Source organism: Dreissena polymorpha, chromosome 1 (genome assembly GCF_020536995.1).
Source record: "Dreissena polymorpha isolate Duluth1 chromosome 1, UMN_Dpol_1.0, whole genome shotgun sequence".
Lineage (NCBI taxonomy): Eukaryota > Metazoa > Mollusca > Bivalvia > Myida > Dreissenidae > Dreissena > Dreissena polymorpha.
In genome coordinates, this window is record NC_068355.1 from 194,649,989 (window position 1) to 194,667,593 (window position 17,605).

Sequence of the window (17,605 nt, forward strand, 5' to 3'; positions counted from 1 at the left end):
TGTAATGTGAATAGGACTTATCTAACTGTATAGGTCATGTGTGGTTTTAGAACTTGGTTTAATAAACCCAAATCAGTCTGTTAAAACCCAAATGAAGACCGATGCGGAATATCACGTACTTACTTTTGGTCTTATCATGTGTTTTTCAGATAAACCGGACTCAGCATGTATTCTTCTACGAGATAAACGAAACTTTTATGAACGTATCTGTTTCAATAATCTACTAGTTTTAAATGAACCGAACAAACTCTTGTCACGTGGTTGAATTAGGTGAGTGGTTATGACAAACGACCCATTGTCGCATGACGCGGCTCATAGACCAGCGCTATTATGACAATATTGCATCGTTCAAACCAATAGCGCTACTCGAAGGAGCCTGGATGTACATGTGATTGGCATCACGATTTTTTTGTTGCTTACCGGTATATTTCGTGATGTTCCATTCACAATTCTTTGGTATCCTAAATCTGTAAATTGAGACCATCTCAAGGTGAAAAAAGAATGCTTAACTGCTTCTTATTAATTGCTTTTGCTCAATAGACATTTGAAAATAATGCGTGCCAATTTCGTTGTTGCAGATATCAATCTTGAGAGTAGCGACTGCTTGATTACTTCTTGACATTCGCTTTTTGATCTATATGCAATTCGTATTTGTGCTCAAAAAGTGAATGTTGCTGACAACCGCTTTGAAATATTTACATTTATACCGTTTGAAATACAGTAATGTCGAGAACATCTTTTTATGAAATTAATATAAATTTAAATAACCAGTTATGAATTTAAATGACATGTTCATGATGCAATATTCTGAACGACATTTAACCATGTGCATCGGGAGTTAGAAAAGGATATGGGTATAAACAATATATACATATATTTATACCATATATTTATACATGTACTCACATTTGTGTTAATAAGACCTTGTAAAACATTGATCTGCCAATACCAAAGAAATCGAAATTAAAAACATCGACCGGTAATTTTAGTTTCTTTAATCGGTAAACTAACAAAGCTAACAATGGGAAAACAATCCTTAATGCATGCTTTTAAAGTATACTCCCAGATAACCATGTGCAGTTACCGCTTTTATGGAATGTTTCGTTTAAAGGAAGTCTCCTATAAACGAAAATCTATTCTATGAGGAAAGTGTAGTCCCTGATAAATCTGTGTGGGCTGCACAGGCTAATCCGGGACGACATTTTAAGCACATGCATTATGCCCCGTATTCACAAAACGCGGCTTATATATTAAGTTATAAAGGCAATCAACTAAGCGACAACGGTGCTTACATGTGTTCACATAAAATAAATATTTGTTTGAATAGAACTGAATTTCTTCAACAGATTAACATGACGAACGAGACTCATTGGTATACAACATCCGTTCAAACTTAATAGTCGATTGGTCGATAACACTTTCGTAGTCTTATAACATATGGAGCGAACACCATAAACTGATCTTGAAAACAACATTCGCAAAGTGCGCTTTATTGATAGCATATGTTATGTTAGTATGCAATGCGTACACAGAAAAAGAAACGCCGTTAACATTGAAATGTATTGTACGATATATGCCGCGAAATTCCAACGTATGTTTAATTTTGAGAGGAAAAGATACTTTCGCATCTCCTGAACGTACTGTTTGAGATCTCATACATGCGAGAGTGAGCGACAAGGTCCATCAACACTACAGGTCCAAAAACTACCGTCACTGCAGCGAGCGTTCCCGGATCGTTCACCTGTAAAACAACGATATGGGAAAGCAGGGCTTAAGGCATGTACGTAAAGTGTCGTCCCAGATTAGCCTGTGCAGTTCGCAGAGACGACACTTTCCGCCTTGACTTGATTTTCGCTAAGAATAGACCATTTTTAACGAAAAATTCCGTAAAAGCGAAAAGTGTCGTCCCTGATAAGTCTGTGCGGACTGCACAGGCTAATCTGAAATAACTCTTTACGCACATGCATTAAGCCCATTTTTCGCAGAACGGGGTTTATTTCCATTGATCACCGTTTTCAACAGTATACAAGTCATATCGTGGCGGCCAGTTAACATACACTTTAATTGTCTAGCTGATTTCTAATTAATTAGTACACATGCTTTTATCAGATCTGTTAACTGGCCTACTTGAATCAGAGGTATGGGGAGAATGGTCGTATATATATGAACACATCACTTGCGAATGTAAATGTTCGTCAAAACATTAAAAAAAAACACTGTAATACAGTTTTGAGATGTTCACTGCTTGCTACTACACTTGTACAGTACAGGTGGCATATGACATTATGTTGAGAAAGGTATAAAAACTGACCACAACTTGGTAGATCTCCTTCTTGTGTCCAGTTTTTATTATGGCGTCAATGCAGCCGTTTGTGATGTTGTACCGTTTCACGTTCTTGCCAAAACGTGACGCCACGAGGAGTTCTACAATGGAAGAATGACGTCATTGACAGAGATACAGTGGGCGGAACGGTTTCTAACACGTTCTGACCCAAATCGTTCAGTTAGCAAAATCTTTAAATCATGAATTTGATTTCTTAGTGACGCGGAATAGTAATGACACACCAATACGGAATATTTAATAACTATGTTGTGAATACTGCCACCTCCACACATGAATTGTAAAATGTAAATTAGAATTGTACGTGCGCTTCCGTTTGGTCAAGATACACACTCGTGTATCGACTACTCGACCCGGAAACACGATGCTGACGTCCATCTTTTCAAGGTCAAACAAGTAAAACTTATCGTAAATTTCTATGACCACTGATCTGTTGTCTGCTTCGTAAAACCTCATGTTTGCATTGCAGGCCACCTACTGATGAATATAACGCTTGCAAGTATGACGCACGATATTTTGTTATTTTTTGAAAAGTTTACTTAATTGGACTGTTTTGTAATCAAATTAATCATGAACGTATCTTAAGTATCGAATAATTTTCACGGGGAATGCAACATTTTACCAAAATATGGACGCTTTAAGTGTAGAAAGAATAATTACATACAAGAAACTCAATAAAAAATATTTGAAAACAAAACTGTAATTAATGGATTATTTATATGAGCCGCGTTCTGGGAAAGACTGGGCTTAACGCATTGCGTAGAGTGTGCAGTCCGCAGAGGTTAATCAGGGACGACAGTTTCCACACTGAAATTTCGTTTAAAAGAGACTTTATTTTAACGAAAAAAATCAACAAACGTGGAAATTGTCGTTCCTGATTAGCTTGTGCGGACTGCACAGGCTAATCTGGGACGACAATTTACGCACGTGAATGAACCCTGCTTTTCACAGAACGGGGCTCATATAGACGTCATCATTATATGTTGTCGAAATTCATTGAAGCAAATGGGAGCAATACACATACAATTAGCAAAGAGCGAAATAAAACCCGTCGTCTAACAAGTTCTCGGATGGCGCGGTATTCCAGTCTGCCGACATCATACACGCCGCTTTGTTCGGTGAGTCCTCTCCCGCACTGCCGGTCACGAACAACGCATCCTGGTGGCCCAGTGGAACACGTCCTGTGGAGACAGACTTTATTGAGGCTACCGGTAATTAAAGAAAAATTGTTAGTGTTCCGAATGATATTGCGGTGTATTTTACTTGATAGCGAAATTAATATTTCCAAAAAACAATAATGTGTAATATTAAACATTTAACTAATATAATTGTTATGGTGGTCCGCCGGAAAACTCTTTCTGTGTAAACAGACTTTATTGAGGCTAATTAAAGAATAATTGTTAGTTTTCTTAATGCTATTGCGGTGTATTTTTACTTTATAGCGAGGCCATTGAAATGTTTTTTTCTCTCTGCGCACACAGTCCCCGTTGTTGTTTTATTGAATAATATGTGTAACCTTTAACTAATATAATTTTTAAGTTATATAATAAGCAAATACGTTTCTCTGAAATATTTCTTTACAACAAAAATAAATATAAATAAGTTGTATGGTATTGAAGTCGCGAATGAAGAGGACTAAAACATGCGCTAAAAATAACAACTTGAACTTAATAAAATATAATAAATGACGTTAAAATTGAAACGAAACCGGAACCGAAACAGCCCTTAAAATAAGTAAAATGTAATTATATATGAGCCGCACTCTGCGAAAAAAGAGTTTAATGCATGTGCGAAAAGTGTCGCCCCAGATCGGTTTGTGAATCTGCAAAAGGCTTATTACAGACGACACTTTTCGATTGAATAGAAATTTTCGTTTAAAGGAAGTCTCTTCTAAAGTAAAACCCAGTTTAAGCGACAACTGTCGTTCCTGGTTCGCCTGTGCGGACTGCATGACCTAATCTGGGTTGACACGTTACGCAAATGAATTAATCCCCGTTTTACCAGAACGAGGCTAATATATTTTTATAATTATCGCTAGTTACTCGATCCTTTCTATTGGCGCCAGTGTCCTGGCCTGCCGATCTGTGGTCCTCTTTTTGTCCCGGGATCGAGCCCACACCCTGAGGTTGATGTCATCTGCAATCGTTACCACCGTTACCAAGTCAACGGTGCGCGCGCGGGTCAAATAATGTGTGTGTTCCAGACGATCTTCCTCCTGCCGCGAAGAGCGATGAACGATGCCGTGAAAATATGTCACATCTTGTAATCTTAATCGTTGATACAGACCAAACCATGAGTAGTTGAATAAATATCCTTTTTGTTCCTAACCAAAGTCCTATTATTAATTTATATATTTATTTATGTATGTATGTCTTTTTGTATTTATATATTTTATAAATGTTATTTGTTTATTTTTCAACGAAGAACTGAAATATTTTAAGTAACTTGTGTTTGGTAAGCCTTCTGAATTGTTACTGCATGTAAAGATTTTACATGGATAAAGATTTGTGTAAAACCCCGAAGAAGTTTCAAAGGAATAATTACCTGCAGTGTGGAAAGAGCTGACAAAGACGATGAATTCGTCGCTCATATATTAGCCTGTGCAGTTTGCACGTGCTAATCAGGGGCGCAACTAACCGCCTAAACTGAATTTTCGCTAGAAAGAGACTTCTTTTAAACGAAAAATACCGTAAAAGCGGAATGCGTCGTCCCTAATTAGTCTGTTCAGACTGCACAGTCTTATCTGGGACCACACTTTACGTACAAGCAAGAAGACCCCTTTTCTCATAGCGAGTCTCAAATACATTCTTATCTGTGTATACATATATAGTCTGTGCGGACTGCACAGTCTAATCTGGGACCACACTTTACGTACTAGCAAGAAGACCCGTTTTCCCATAGCAAATCTCTAATACATTATTTAATCCGCAAAGGCTAATCAGGGACGACACTTTCCGCCTTAACTGGATTTTCATGTAGAAGAGACTTCCTTTAAACGAAAAATACCATAAAAGCGGAAAGTGTCGTCCCTAATTAGCCTGTATTTCGTCTTGAAAAAAATGCAATAAAAAGGCATGTCCTACGAATGCAGACACGATAAAAACATCGTTTTTACAAAACATTGCTCCACAAAAGCCCCATACAACAGAAAACACACTCTACAAATAATATTTTAAGTTAGAATGCAATTGATGTCATCAAAATTCTCCAGACACATATATGATATAGGAAAAAGCCACATATTACAGGTCTAAGATTTTTAAATGTCTTTTATGCAAGAAGAGACAATAACTCTTGAGAAATTACGCACTACGAAGAGACACTCGATTTTTTAGTTCAATGTAACCTAAGATGGCGGCGTTTGACAACGCATTAAGTACACGAACATAAAACATACATTTCAGTAAAGAATATAAAACTTAAAATGTCATGACAAGGTAAATATGTGTTTCTTTCATGCGATTATCTTAAATAAATATAAATGTATGATGGTCTTATTCATACAATTTCAATTTCTGAAACAAAATTAATCGGAAATTGTACATTTTGTCAAGACAGATCATTAAAGATGAATGAGTTGCTCCCCTTCTTTAAATATCGTTCGGTCATTTAGAAATTTACATAATATTGATGATTTTGTTTACATTTATCAATGCGCTGAATGCAAAGAAGTTGTAAGTCATTGCATAATCTGAGACGCGACTCATTTTTCAAAATCAGGGTATAACTTTTTTAATACAATATTGAAATAAACACAACCCATTCAAATTTGGAAAAAGTGTGTATAGGTTACAGTAGTGCCTATTTCTAAAGAGTTCCTTTTCTCTTCGGTATCAAAAGCATTTTAGTTATCGCAACCATGCTTTTTGTGATTATTTCCTGCATCCTGTGTGTGTCTGCAACATTTTGGCGCATTTCATTGGGGATAGCTAAAGAAACTTCAGCGTACAGTTTATATAGTATTGACAGACCTGTACGCTGAAGCTAACCCCGTATCGAAAGTCAACCAGAGTCGTAACATATTTATGTCACGCTATAAATCAAAGAAAGCTCATTTTCTTGGATACATTTCTACATATATTGGTGAATGAAAATAAATTACTGCATCGAGGAATATTTTAAGGTTCAAATGTTTCAAATGCATCTTACAATAAATGAAAATAACTCTCATCAGTCTGAAATTCACAATTTTGACGCCATTGTCGCTTTGTCACGTGACGAGTTTTCATTTGGATACTTTCGGATAAACCTTGACATGTTACTGGTCATGTACGTAATTCCGGCCTGTACGTAAAAAATCGGCCACCTGTGTAAAATCATTTTCATGATCTTAACGCACATATTTTGTTTTTATTCAGAAAAATCAACATGAAAACCATCCCCACTCTCAATATTTTGCAAATGTAAGAACCATATCACTGTAAACTTTTGTGTTAAAATGTCACAAATATAGCAGGAAATATTTGGCTCATGGGGAAAGTGATGTCATCATTACTTGCAACAATTATATTGATATAAGAAACAAATATATTTGATAAAATTATTTTTATTTTATCTAATATACTTTAATTAAAGTTTTACCAATTAATTGTACAAAAACTTATATTCAAAACATACAAATCAGAACCTAAATATAAATTTGTAATATATGAATTACCTCCCTTTATAAGAATATTACTAGATTACATGTTTTAATATTATATATAAGCGTTTACTAATAATCAACACTGAAGTCAACTTTTCAAACAAAATGTGTTTACTTTTTTAGCTATGTTTGAAAAAAATTATTAAACACATTAAAAACAAATATTTTTTTATGAATTAGCAGTTTCCCATTGTTTATATTTATTAAAATAGGTAGGGGGAGTAACTGGTATAATAATTTCGCATTTATTTTAAATTTCAAGTCAAAAATCTTAATAGTATAAACATTGATTAATACTCTGAAATTGAGGACATTTGTCAAAAGATGTTGCTTTGTAATTTTATCTGCAGATCAAACTGAAAAGTGGCCGATTTTTTAGGTACATTTAACCTACGAAAATGGATAGTTTACATGTCATCATTTTCTGTTCATTAAGTAACATTCACCGATCTAATTCTATTTAAATGTTCATGCTAGGTGAGTTTTGAACCCAGGATTATATATGTGAAGTTTAGTTTCAACCAGTTGCCTAACACTTAAGATTTTTCTTAAATAGTCCCAAAAGTGGCCGGAATTACGTACATGACCAGTATGCTGAAATTGTAAACGTTTCTTTCGTTTTCTGAAATCTATTATTTGTGATTAACAACTTACGTCTGGTGGATTATAAGACTGATTTCATTGTGAATCAGGTAATTTTATATAATATTTACTTTGACTTTGTATTGACACTACAATTTGTTTACAAAATAAGCCAGAATAATTAAAATACCGGGAAATGTCATTCTGAATTTGAAAACACCTGAGCACATGGTTTGTTACTAAAAATAGAAATAACGTCATATGACCGTGAAATCTCGGGAGATTCGCATTTCAAGAAAGTCTGTCAGATTGCTGTTTTTCTCGATATGTAAGAGCAGAATAGATACATTTTAAATGTTTAAGATAGTATTTTGTGAAAGAATATATCAGTTAAATGTGAAAAATGTCAATCTTTCCAATCAAGTGCTTGATTTGGGCCAACAACTGCATTAAAAAGCTGTTTTGGACCGGTCTTTGTTAATTGTCAACTTTTCGGGAATTTCTGGTTGACTTTCCTAATGGGGTTGGTCCATAACTATAAAGTCGCGCCAGTCAAAAATCATAAAAATCGACATTTAAAGTTATGGAAGCCAGAACTACATTTGGGATTACGTTGAAAGATAACTGTTTGGGGTGCATTTATTGAATGCGGGGATTTTGTCGAAATTTCACTTTCGAAACTCTGTTTTCCGAGGGTGCTTGCCTTTGGGCAAATATTACTTTCTTAGAAGTTGCGAGACCATATATTTTTGACTGCATTTATTGAAAGAGTACAGATTTATCTTTAAAATGATACCGGTCTTGCAAAATTTGATGTATAGGAGATACAAGAAAAATGCTTTGAAAGTTGCCAGTTTTATAATGGGACCCAATGGGAAATGGATTCAGTGTAATATAACCTATACATAGTTCCCGAGATAATAACAGGTGCGCGCTAACAGGAAATGTCCGCCATTTTGTTTGGCCAATACACACAATCGATAGCGCTTTCTACATCTACATCTGATTAATTTTCGTGAATTGTCGTCTTTCTAGAAAAATACTGACTAAGTAGAACTTATTTAATGCTAAAATGGCAGATAAGCAATCATAAAACTTGTACAAGGATCACATAGAAGGAAAGGAAAGGAAAAGATACGAGGAAAAAACATCCTTGATAGGCAGAAGAGACCCGTACGCTTTGAGTAAGGGTGATCTCGTCAGTGACAATAAATGTCTGCCATCAGTCACATACATTGACATTGTGAATTATTCAATTATCACTAAAAGTGCATATACATTTGAGCAGCTGAAAGCGTACAAATCTATGGAAGCAATCAACCAGTTGAGCTGTGGTTGGGTTCGTGACGTACAGAGCATGACTGTAAATGACAATGTTTTGGTCAGAGCTCCAGATAATAATTTGGTCAAATTCTTATTTACTCCCTATATTAAAAATTAATTCTTATTTTACCCCCTATTTATAAAATTAATTCTTAACAATATGTTACCAAATTATTTTTAGCTCATCTATTTTTTGAAAAAAAATTATGAGCTATTGTCATCACCTTGGTGCGGTGTCGGCGTCTGCGTCTGCGTCGGCGTCCGGTTAAGTTTTGCGTTTAGGTCCACTTTTCTCAGAAAGTATCAATGCTGTTGCATTCAAACTTGGTACACTTACTAACTATCATGAGCAGAGCTACAGATAAGCTGCGTATTTGCGTAAATACGCAATAAAAAATAGGTGGATACACAATTTTTTTTTAATCTGTGCGTACCGGTACGCAAAACAAATCGCCGATACCCAATTCGAGCTGCCTTCTATGCGTAATGAAAAATCCCGTTTTGTTTTGGCCGTCTTGAATCGAGTCTTAATCGACAAGCGCTTGTTTTTATCTGGTAACGTATCATTCTATACATAGATGGTGACGTCACTACGTTATTATCACAGACCGGTGTGGCACAATGGGTAACGTATTTACCGATCGTTTAGATGATAACAAATGCGAGTCAAACAAAATGGCGTCTCGAGACAGACGAAAAGTTTCTCAAAAAAATACAAAAACATTTAGATTCCTTTGTCATGGTAAATCAATCTAAATATAAAACAATTGCAAAGGGCATAGTTGATAACTATAATGAATTTTGTTTGGGGCATTTTCGGTCAAAATACACTATATCATACTACCACAATACCGTTCCAAACCCCTATGATGGGGTGTGTTGGGTTTCTAAAACAAAAGTACTGGCCCATATTATTGGAACAAAAACAAGTAGAAACACATTCGATGAGTGTGTTGAGAAATTCCCTTGTCTTCAGATTGTTGAATCTGATAGCAGAAAGATGGAACAACCTATACTGCGATTGAATACATAACAGTGACTTTATGTAGGTACGGTTTTGAGAAGCTAAATTCACGTTTTATTGCAAATACCCAATTCACTTGTTTGTTTTGGTACAAATACCCAATTATTTTTCTATATGAACGGGCATCATACTTTTGGATACCCAATCACGTTTTCCATTACCCAATTCATTCTTATTTTGAAGGGTATTACCCAATTACCCCAAAAAGCTTATCTGTAGCTCTGATCATGAGGGGACTGGGCTGGCAAAGTTAGATAAATCTGGCGTGCATTTTGACTGAATTATGTGCCCCTTTATACTTAGAAAATTGAAAATTTTGGTTAAGTTTTGCGTTTAGGTCCACTTTTTTCAGAAAGTATCAATGCTATTGCATTCAAACTTGGTACACTTACTTACTATCATGAGGGGACTGGGCAGGCAAAGTTAAATAACTCTGGCATGCATTTTGACAGAATTATGTGCCCTTTTTATACTTAGAAAATTGAAAATTTTGGTTAAGTTTTGTGTTTAGATCCATTTTATTCCTTAAGTATCAAAGCTATTGCTTTCATACTTGCAACACTTACTAACTATCATAAGGGGACTGTGCAGGCAAAGTAATGTAACTCTGACTGGCATTTTGACAGAATTATGTGCCCTTTTTATACTTAGAAAATTGAAAATTTGGTTATGTTTTGTGTTTAGGTCCACTTTATTCCTACAGTATCAAAGCTATTGCTTTCATACTTGCAACACTTATTAACTATCGTAAGGGGACTGTGCAGGCAAAGTTATGTAACTCTGACTGGCATTTGGACGGAATTATGGGCCCTTTATACTTAGAAATTTGAAAGTTTGGTTAAGTTTTGTGTTTTGGTCCACTTTACCCCTAAAGTATCATAGATATAGATTTCATACTTGGAACACTCGCAAACTATCATAAGGTTACAGTAAAAGGACAAGTTGCATAACTCTAGTTGTCATTTTTACGGAATTATGGCCCTTTTTTGACTTAGTAACTTTGAATATATGGTTAAATTTTGTGTTTCGATCCACTTAACTTCTTAAGTATCAAGGCTATTGCTTTCAAACTTCAAATACTTTCATGCTATCATGAGGTTACTGTACCTGGCAAGTTGAATTTTACCTTGACCTTTGAATGACCTTGACTCTCAAATTATTAAATTTTGCTAAAATTGCCATAACTTCTTTATTTATGATTAGATTTGATTGATACTTTGACAAAACTACTCTTACCTGACATACCACAATAGACTCCACCCAAACCATCGCCCGTGCCCCCCCACCCCCCCCCCTCCCCGAATCCCGCCCCCCCTATATTTTTTTTTTTTTTTTTTTTTTTAAGATCATCTCACAAATGACCACCACACCCTCAAACTATACCCCCCACCTCACCCACACATTTTTTTTGAAAAGGTTAAAAAACACAAATATTTATTTTTATTATTTTATGTTTGAAATACCGTCCAACCATCGCACCCAAGAATCCCCACCCCCACCCCCCACCCCCCACCCCCCGATTTTTTTTTCCTTTTTTTCGCATTTTTGGAAGATAATGTAATAAATGTCTACACCCCCACACAATGCACCCCTCTTCACTTCACCCCTCCCTCCTTTGTGATTGAAAATGAGAGTCCCTTCACCTTAAAAAAAAAATAGATGAGCGGTCTGCACCCGCAAGGCGGTGCTCTTGATTATTCATTGTTTTTGACACATCAACAATTCAACATTCTGGTTTATAGTCTTGGAAAATCCTGGCTTTCCTTCTCCATTTCTTGCTTTCGCATAATCGGACAGCTTTTTCCGGTCTAAACCTCAATGTTTTTTTGTGCTTTAGATTCACAGTCATTTACGCCAGAGCTTACAAGTTGATCAATTATTGACGAAACCATGCTTTGAGTATTTGATTCTAATTGAAAGAATGCATGCAGCATGGACTTTAGACACTGAAATGGCTTTTTTTTTGCCTTCCACGCTTCGATACATCACTTCGGTCGGCCATTTTGATTTTTTTATGTAAAATGGTCACTGACACTTCGGCTAAGGTCATAATGACCTTTTGGTCGCCGTTAAAGTGATATCAAAAACTATATTGAACATTTAATTTTCATGACATATTGAATAGGTATACAGTATATTACTTGAGTATAAAAATTACGATAAGTGTAATTAAAAAGGTACAATAAACAGTAATGACTCGCCTGTAATACTAGGAGAACAGAATCAAGACCGTTTGGCCTTTCGACCGTTCTTAGGTGTGGCTCCTCCGCACAGCAAACGCTTGAGTGGCGTTGACTTAAAGTTGTAGTTTCAATTGAGCGTCTAGACGAGTCAGAACCGGGATGAAATGTTTACCGTATATAATTTGCTACTGAAAGTTTTACGCACGTTTGAAAATTTCGAATTCGTGTTTTATTTTTTCAATGCTTGACTTTACGCAAAGATTTTAAATCTAAATCGTTATTTAAGAAATTCAATTCGTTTTTACGCATATACGCATGTTATCTGGAGCACTGGTTTTGGTGACTGCAAAGGTAAGTAAACTCTATACAATTGTCGTGTTAATATATCTAGATCTAGCATCAAATAAAAATATGAATTTGTCAAAATTTAAGTAAATAGTTTTAACCTGGAAAATCGCATATTTAGTCATTACATAAAAGGAATTAAATGGGAAAAGATAATAGCTTGAGGGGTCCAGGAAATATACCAGTGCCTTGATGGCCCGGTAGTATAGTGTCCGCTTCATATGCAGGCTAAAGGTTGTGGGATCGGTCCCTTGCCAAGGCATACCAATATTATACTAGTGGCTCACAAGCAAATACCATGTATGTCGCAATATATTTATAGCTGTAACTGTACAGCTAATCAAACCTAATCTTTATTCTTATTTGTTATTTGTTTGTTACATTAATAAAAGCTTCTTTATCTTTTAATTTAATTTCTTACAGAATACATTATATTGTGAAGGTATACTGAAACCAATGAAATATATATGGGGATCAGTTTCTGTTTACCTCCTGGTGTTCTTTTTCTGTATATTATTATAGGTTATGAGTTATTATTATATACATTCATTTCAATCTCACTTAGGTTCGACACTCCCAGCAGATGAATGCAACACCACTTCATCCCTGGGTCATAGCCAAAAAAGATGGTATGGTAGAGGCAGCACATTGCGACTGCAAGGCTGGTCTCAGGGAGACATGTAGCCATGTCGGAGCCTTGCTTTTCCACATAGAGGCTTTACATCGCCTCATGTCCCGCAGAACTGTGACACAGGAAAAGGCTTACTGGTCCATGCCTAAAGCAGTCGACAAGGTGCCCTATCGGGAAATTCGGGATATCGATTTAACGTCTGTGTCAACCAAAAAAAGGCGTCTTGACAGTGTTATTAATGGTATGTATATATACTAATTATGAGTGGCGTTATACACCTTTAGCAAGGCTTATTTAACTAAGAGACTGTAAGGAACACTTTCACTTTAGTGGCCCATATAATAATGGGCTGATAAGAGACGTAACTTTCTTTCTTTAAAAGTTATGTGTTTCAGGGGGCTGCAGTGACACACCCTTGCTTTGGCCTTGTACCAAAACTAGCGCATAACTTTGTATATGTATATACTATATAATTATGAGCCGCCTCACTGGTAAAGGCACCGTAGGCAATCGCGATCAGTTCAGACCCAGGTCAGCCTGCACTAGAATGTGCAGTCTGATCAGAATCGTGACTGTTCGCTATTCAAGTTATTAATTCTCAGGATGTTAAACAAAAAGTTTAGATCTTTTTTGAAAGCATGTGTTATCTGGATCTAGACTGGTCACAATTATATTGAGGTCCTTTTTCTTATTTGGGCTGTGACATGGCACATATGTGTTTCATTGTACAATTGAATATCTTTGTACATTTTTTTATTGATGGGCACTGTTGTATTTCAGGTGAGGACGTTCAACAAGAGCGACAACCTTTGAAATTGCCATATGTACCTGAACCGACCGCACTAGAAAGGTGGGAGTTGTTGCGAGATTTGCATGCCGCAAACACACATTCGTCGGTTCTAACTGTCTCGTCTGGATTCCAGGATGAATTTATACCGCATATTCTTCAAGATGGAAATCTACCTCAGCCCCTTGTGGATCTACGGGATGACAGGTATTTAGATATGTCCCCGGAAGCTCTGAGAGCGCACTGTATTGAGCTCAGTAGAACTTTAACCGTGACTGAAGAGCAGGCAATAAATGCCAAAAGGCTCACTCGATACCAGAGCAAATGTAAAAAGTGGTCTCGCTTTCGGTTAGAAAGAATAACTGCTTCCATCATGAAATCTGTGTGTACAACAAGCTGCGAGAATCCTGCCTTATCAACTGTCTTGGCTTAATGCAGTACCAAGCGCTTCAGATCGAAAGCCACTGACTATGGGATTAAACAGGAAAACATTGCTCTGAAGGAATATGAAAAAGGAATGAGGACAGAACACGAGAACTTTACCATAACAAGATGTGGACTGTGTATCAACTCAGAGTACCCTTACATTGGTGCAAGCCCGGATGGTTTTGTGAAATGTGATTGTTGTGGTGAAGGTCTGGTTGAAATAAAGTGCCCCTTTTACTGCAAAGGACCATGGCCTTGCTAATATTCTATATCTATGTGATGGCAAGCTTAAGGACAGTCACAAGTACGCGTACCAAGTGCAGACACAGCTCCTTGATTATTGTGATTTTGTTGTATGGTCTCCATCGGATATATTTGTTCAAAGGATTGAACCCGATATTAAACTGGGTGATGAAATTGTAGAAAAATCACAGGCCTTTTTCACTCATGCTGTTTTACCTGAACTGACAGGAAGTCTGATTTCCAGAGAAAGGCTGCATAAGCAAACTCCGCGGACAGGAACATTGTTCAGTGATGTGTGCCCAAATGGTTCGCAAAGTGCTAATCAACATCCCAAAGCTGCTCAGCCCCTTTCCCCGGTGAAAATAAGTACCCAATCCATGTGTAATTCCTCTGTAAAAAGTGACGAGAACATCAGTCAGTTCGACGGAGCTTCTCAAGAATTACGTTGTGTTTGTGGTGATATTGCAGATAAAAACACTGAATGTACTGTGAAATGTGCAAATGAAAACTGTCCACATGGTTTCCTGCATTTTAAATGCATTTCAATCAAAAGAAAACCCAAACCCTCATATTACTGTCCATCATGCAGACATAAGATGTGGAAGTAATATCCACTTGTGATACTTAACTGTGATTGATACAGATACAAGTTTTTGTTGAGGATGACCATGGCATTGATATTTCTGAAAACATCTCGGAAGCAGACCAGACGTAATGAAACACAGCATCTGGTCTGTTTCCTAGCTGTTTACCATTCAGACAATATTTCTTTATGAAAATAAATGGGGCATAAAATATGCATTGTAGTATTATAAATTGTTTCTTTGATACTTAAATAATATATCTTTCCTTTTTATAATTTTCATGAAAGAATGTAAATTATAAAAATAACTGTGTTTTAGGTAGTCATTAAATCAGGTTTTAAATTTAAGAATTTCTATTAAATCAGTAATGTATTATACTTATTCTTTTACTTCTGAACATTTTTAAGCTAAAAAGATTGTACATTATTAGAATAATTTACAAACCACTACTATAAAGTTTTACTTTCATTTATACATGTATGCAAGGGACTTTATACTAATTAACAGCTTCAGTTTTAATCAGTTTTAGTTGCTTCCCACTTCATGATAACTGTGATATAACAAATATTTGGTATGTGTTATTTATGCATGTAATAACTGGTATGATATCTTGAAAGTGCAGTCTGATCAGGATCCAAACTGTTTGCTATTCAGTCAGTAAAACAAAGATGTTAATCCAATAGTCTGGATTTTTATAAGACTGTGTTTTTATAAGCAGGCTGATATGGATCAAAACTGGTAGCATTTGCCACAGGGTCTCTTTTCCCGTGACACTGTATGTCATGATATGCACATGTATGCCTGTCTCATCATTAATTAAATGTGCTTTTCTTGCAAAGCTAAGGCCACATCAAATTGTTTACTTGTTTTTTTTTAAACAAATATGTATTTTTTTCTGAAGCAAGCAAAAAAAAAAAAAAATTTAGTTTTAATAATTTTTATATTTATGCCATCAACAAGATTTATCCTCCGCTACAGATGCCAGAAATTCTATCGAAATTAAGCAACATATATGAACAGAAGCAAGCAAACAAATACTATATACATGCATAAGAACATTCTGTTTTCCTTTTCCGAATAAATTAGAGCGAGAACTTGTTATCAATTCGATGTGGCTGTCGTCTAATATATTATTCCTTTCATATAGCATGTGCTACTGTTTGCCTTAGTGCTATCAGCTTATGGTTTGCATGTTTGATGTTAAATAAATCTTGAATATTTTATGTTGTTGGTGTTACTTGTAAAGTATGCGTCCAGTCATATAAAATTAGCTGCTTACGGCGATTGTGACCGATTTGGATTCGAAACCAGATCTGCCTCCACTTAAAAGCGTAGTCTCGCTACTAGTCAGAATCCAAACTGTTCGCCATTCAGTCAATAAAAAAAATCACAGATCCAATCTGTTTGTTATTCAGTCAATAAAGGCTGATCTGGATCAAAACTGGTCACAATCACCTTAAGGTCCATTTTCCTGTGATGTGACTCATAAAGTTCTGAAATGTCTCAAGCACTGCACAAGAAAGAAAAATTGTGTTTATATATTTTATTAAGTGACAGAAATAAATAAATATACATTACATAATCATTCTTTGAATATGTTACCACTAGTATGTAAAATTGATTCAGGTCGCCGCATAACCAAGCCTGGCATTTCAAGATGGTGTTATTTTAAAAATTATTTTTGCATTCATTCAAAATTATACAATATATACACGTTTCAATCGAAATGCAATATAAAGACGAAGCATAATCTTCTGTCACTTTAGACTTTTTCTTATGATATCTAGACAGTAATATATATCAGGTAGCACATACATTTCATATGATCCTTTAGATGTCACTTTCATGTTGTTTTGACAGTTACCTTCATAAAAAAACTTATAAATTGAACCCAACTACAGATTCATTCATGTTGGTTAACGCACAACAAACAGTAGCTATTTTATCAATTGCGGGAACACTTCCGTTTTGGTTCATGAAGTAGTCTATGGGAAGTTTATCTTGTAAGATGGTATATTTGCTGCGGACAAGACCTATGACTTTTTCAACATGGATTCTCACATGCGCAATTTTCCGAGTTGTTTCAACATCTATGGCTGACAACTGGGCCTTACCACGCAAAAATGCTGGTATATTTATTTCCGCACAATGAACACCGACACTGTCTGCAATGTCAAAATCACGATCTGCTAAAACTAAATCACCTGGCAGAAGCTTGCCTAAAATACCACAACCTTCAGTTATAGACTTTTCAGAGGCCCTGCCGCCCCACCCTGAAGAAAGAAATGAAATAGATCCTTGGGGTGTTATTCCAATCAAGAATTTAAAGGGGCCTTTTCACAGATTTTGGCATTTTTTAACTTATTCATTAAATGTTTTATATTGATAAATGTAAACATTGGATCGTAAAAGCTCCAGTAAAAAATCAAGAATAAAATTAAAAAACGGAAAAGAACATTGCCCGGAGCAGGTTTCGAACCAGTGACCCCTG

The 17,605-nt window shown here is 35.8% G+C and overlaps 1 long non-coding RNA gene across 1 annotated transcript; it reads right to left on the reverse strand.

Moving 5' to 3' along the window:
- Nucleotides 1-1,582: 1,582 nt before the first annotated feature.
- Nucleotides 1,583-4,548, reverse strand: LOC127864449 (uncharacterized). The gene is made up of 3 exons (XR_008041995.1): nucleotides 4,384-4,548; nucleotides 2,312-3,522; nucleotides 1,583-1,741 (listed from the first exon to the last, which is right to left on the reverse strand). It is a non-coding gene; the product is annotated as an uncharacterized LOC127864449 (long non-coding RNA).
- Nucleotides 4,549-17,605: the final 13,057 nt, after the last annotated feature.